The following is a 5413-nucleotide window of genomic DNA, read 5'->3' on the forward strand; positions in this document are numbered from 1 at the left end:
ATGTATGCTGCAAAGTAGTGTAAGGCAAGAACTCGCCATTAAGTCTTCAATTCTATCAAGTATAGGATCATACTTGGAGATCAAAACCACACAAGCTCCACAACCACCTGTAAAACACAACCATTTCAAAATATGAAGTTCCAAGTTGGAAAAAAAAAGTTGTGGCAAACACCATATCCACCTTCAAGTTCATTGAAAACTCCATCAGAAAAAATAACACTACTCACAAAGCTCAAGAATAACTGGAACCAGAACAAGGTCCTTTATCCTTATGCCTCAATCTATGAAGCATAAATTAGTTCAAAGCAAGGTCAATATAACAATCATCAATGTTTTAGGTTTATTCCAAAAAGGACCATAATCAATAATATTATACTATGGTCCATACCCAATAGTCAATATTTAATATCAAACTAATTCTTTCTAAAAAAGTTAGTTCAAAGCAAGGTGAATACTATAGGGGGAAAAAATAATGAAAAACCAACTCAACAATCAATTGAATTACTTAACATAACACTAGTTGAATCAGATGATGCCACAGTGTTACATCAACACTTGACCTTTGTTCTAAGAAGAAAAATTGAAAAAGTAAATAAATTCTTCAAAACAATAAATAAATAAATAAAAGAGGGTTATCATCACCTGTATACTTCACAATTGTAACAATGACCAAGTTGGTTATGGAGATATTGTTCCGAATAGCAACCTTACAAAGCTACTTGCATGCGCTTTTGTTTTCACCGGAATGGCATTGGTTGGACTAATCCTAGGCAAACCAGCAGATTACTTGGTTGAGAAGCAAGAATTCTTGCTAGTTAAAGCTTTGCACATGAACCAAAATGTTGGTCAAAGAGAAATTCTAAAGGAGGTTGAGGTAAAAAAACAAGATACAAATTCCTTTTGGCCTTTTTCCTTCTCTTGATTATGATCATAGCAGGGACAGTTTTCTTGATCATGGTTGAGAAATTGAAATTCGTCGATCCGTTTTACTGCGTTTGTTCTATTCTTACAACCCTGGGATATGGTGATAAGAGTTTCTCGACTGAAGCAGGAAGAATATTTGCTGTGTTTTGGATATTGACAGGTACAATTTCTTTGGCTCAGGTGTTCCTCTACATTGTTGAGCTTAACACTGAAAGCCGACAAAAGAAAATTGTGAAGTGGGTTCTTTCGAAGATGACCAATTTGGACTTGGAGGCAGCAGATATTGATGATGTCGGCACTGTTGGGTTATTTCTGCATTCTTTCAAAGCCTTGTTTTTGCCAGCTTATTAAGTCCTAATGATGACACATAAACATTTTTAAATCAGGTCCCTCTAAATGTTCTGTGATCAAGACTGTATAGAGAGAGGAGAAAGAGAGAACACAAAATATCAACATTTGTTATATATTACATGATAGATTTAACAAATCTAAAGAAGCAGCACTTCTGGAAGCTGAGAGGACTGCTGTGTGTGTTTACCATTTTGCAAAATTCTTAAGTTTGTAAGTCTTACCTAGGTGATATATGTTGAAAAATACGAGTTTATATGGTTAATGAGAAGTAATAATATTTGTTGAGCTTGGCAACACTAGAGCATTATTGTGTTGAAATTGGGCTTGAATGAGGGTCAAAAATGTTGACCCGCTCGCTCTAAGTATAGGTGGAATTCTACCATGCTCGACTCATGACAATAGAAAGGGATAACAGGTCACACTCTCAACCCACATGGCCTAGTGGGCCTTTCATATTTTTTTTATTACAATTGAATTTTATTAACAACAATTAAAAAAAAAATCTTCATTCATATATTTTCTTTTGCACAACCATTAAATAATCTTTTTTTATATTTTTTTCAAAAACAAAATTTTAAAATCAAATAAAAATTAAATTTACACTAAAAATTTATAGCTAATCAATTTAATCCTTATAACTTTTAAAATTCATTAATTAAGTCAAATTTTATAACTATCTAGAATAAATTAGTAAAATGGTACCCCAAAGTTTATATCATTGACAAAAAAAATTCACAATAAATTTTAACAACAAATAATCCTTCTTATTATAACTTTTAAATTTCATTAATTAGGTCGAGTTTTATAACTATCTAGAATAAACTACTAAAATGGTATTCGAAAATTTATATTGTTGACAAAAAAATTCACAAAAAATATTAACAATAAATAAGTATTAATCTAGAATGATTTTATAGGACTCAACATGAGAATGGTTGGTATGAACGAAACAAGAGTAGTTGTTGAAAATAATGAGAGTGGCAAGAATGAATGAAAAAATAATAGAATATTAAACAACAGTTTATAATGGACTTTGGATGCATGGAGAGCAAGTAATAGATACCATGGAACATATATAAAAGGTTTAGACACAAGAATTTTTGCAAGAAAGTTCACGCATAACTTTTTGCAAAAAATTATTAGTTTTATCTTCTATAATATCATTTATCTAGCATACAATACTGGTTATTTGATTGACATGTGAATGATGCAGTCTACACTTATCAATAATTTGTTAGCACATTAATAGATTAATTTTCTAAACTATTAATTCTGTTGAGTATTGCACATGACATCTAAATACATGAAAATTTATTTATACTTAAATTAAATAAATAAATTATATTTAAAAAAAAATTAATTAATTTAATATTATTTGTTTAACATATGGCGCAAATTATTTGATTAGCTTATAAAGAACTCAAGAAAGTCTGTACATACTAATGATAGAGTAAAAAGTCTCACGCATATTTTATTAACTTCTTTTTTTTTTTTAATCAATTTTACATTGGATAATATTATTTTTTCCTGATTATTAGATTAAGATAATATTAAAGATATGATAAGATAAGAATATTTGTTGAATTGATTTTTTAACTAATTTGACAACCCAATAAAATAAAATTATTTTATTTTATTAGTTTTTCTAATTTATTTTATTGTATTTTTCTTTTACTTTAAAAACTTTAGGGTCTAAAGATCTCAATTTAAATAATTTTAATCAGATGATCAAAAAGTGGATCGAGAAAATAAGTTTGAATTTGAGCAATTTATTGAATGTAACAAAAATAAACTTATTAAAATACAATAAAAAGAACCGTTAATTCAATATTTATTAATAAATAATTACCAGAAGAAAAAATATTGCATAAATAATAGAAATAATTAGATAATATATAGACTAATTTAGACTATAAAAAAGTAAAATAAGTAACAAAAAATAAATATATAATTTTGTTAAAAAATAACTAATATCATTTAATTTTAATTTTCACCTTTTGAAAAAATAAAAAATATGAATTTTTAAGCATTAGATAATTTAAAAGTATTTATTGTAAAAAAAATACAATTATAGAAAAAGTTAAAAATATTATCACCCACAAAAACTATTTAATAACAAAGTTGAGTTTGTTTAAAATTGTAAAAAAAAAAAAAGAAATGAGAAAAAAATTGAATTTTTTTAACTAATCACAAGGAATTACTACTATTAACTTATTAAATTTGAGTAATATCAAGTGAGGATTAAGAATCAAAACAAGACGATGAGTCTAAAAATTTTTTATTTCTCTTAATTAAAGTAGTGTTTTACCTTAAATAACTATTTTTTATAAATAGTATTCATATGACAAACAAAATAGTAAGAAGATTCATATTAGATTATGAAAACTAATGTCATTCTTATTATAGTATAATCATATTATTTTAAAACTTATGAAATAAAATAATAAAGTATAATTTAATTATTGTGCATAATAAAATAAATATAAAACATATATAGCGGTAATCCAATATGAAAAGCAATGATGTATTATATTAAAATGCAACTAAAATTTATAATTATTAGTTACAAAACTTATAATGATGTACTGTTATTTATTACATTAATTAAAAATAAATATTTTTATATTAATTTTTAGGATTATTGACAACAAAATTTGATCATTTAAACAAAAATTTTGAATAATTTATGTCATAAATTTCTTTTAATAAATTAATAAGATAACTTATCAGGCAAATTAAGAAAATAACTATAATTTTTATACATCTAGATATTTAAGAGAGACAAAAAAAATTATTTTATCAAAATTTCAACAACACATAAAAGCTATCACAATAGGTGATTATAGATCAAAATGATAGATAAGATTGAGAGTTATAATAATAGTATTGGGTGATAATTAATTATGATAGAGTGAAGGTCGAGAAAATGAAAAGAGAAGAAGAAGAAAATAAAAAATAAGAAGAGAATAAGGTAATATAACAGTGGCGATAAGACAATACTAAATATGTGTATAAAGAATAATAGTAAGAGAAAAGAACAGTATGTAGCACCGTGAGAGAATATAATAAAAATGTAAATTAATAATTAAAAAAATAATAAAACTAAATATAATTTAGGAAATTGAATATAAAATTAAAATATATATTTTTTATTTATTAAAAATATATATAAAGATAAAGACAACATTGCATAAAAAAATTTATTTCTACTTAAAATTAAATATTGTTGAAAAAATAAATAAATAAATTTAATAAAGTTTATAAATAATAAAATTATAAATAATGTTTGTAAATATTTATCTTGATTTTGTTATATATAATAACAACGTAATAAATTTAACATTTTATTTAATTTAAATTTATAAATTTTATACATTTTAAAAGTTAAATAACGTATAAAGTTTTCTTTTTTTTTTAAATTTTTAAATTTTTAACTTTTTAATTATTTAACAATTTATAAATAAAAAATAAAATTATAAAAATTAATCTCTTTAAAACAATAGAAAAGTGGCTGAATAGGCACGATAGTGCCTATTGAGCCGCTAGTTTTTTTATAATTGGTATTTAAAAGAGCTATTCAATAAAAATTTATTCATTAACTCATATAAATACATAAAACATTATCTATGTTTTTAATTCTAAATTTTTCAAATTATTTATCCATTCACTATTTATAACATTTAATATAGTATTTAGACTTTTTAAAAAATTATGACACATTTTATCGTTATCAAATTTTGACATTTGTTAAATTTTTAATTAGACAATAATTTTATAATAGAAAGAATTAATTTTTATTTAAGCCATATATTTTAAATACATGAGATGAAATATCAATATTTTTATACTATTCTTCTATCATTGTGTTTGTATTTAAGTCAAATTTCTCCTAATTTTATTTTAAAATTATAAAAAATATATACTATTACCAAAATTTTAAAATATGAAAATATAAATTAAATTAAAATATATTAAAAATCATTATGTTGCATTAATTTTACAAAAAAAAAATAAATTAAAATATATTAAAAATCACTATATTGCATTAATTTAACACAATATATAAATACTATTTTAATAATAAAATTATTATGATAAACTTTAATATAGGAATACTATTTAATATTTTATCAAGTAT

At 23.1% G+C, this 5413-nt stretch overlaps 1 pseudogene; it reads left to right on the forward strand.

Annotated features, from left to right (window-relative positions):
- LOC112769506 (two-pore potassium channel 1-like) lies at positions 1-1462 on the forward strand (annotated as a pseudogene).
- Positions 1463-5413: the final 3951 nt, after the last annotated feature.

This window comes from Arachis hypogaea, chromosome 18 (assembly GCF_003086295.3).
Source record: "Arachis hypogaea cultivar Tifrunner chromosome 18, arahy.Tifrunner.gnm2.J5K5, whole genome shotgun sequence".
NCBI lineage: Eukaryota > Viridiplantae > Streptophyta > Magnoliopsida > Fabales > Fabaceae > Arachis > Arachis hypogaea.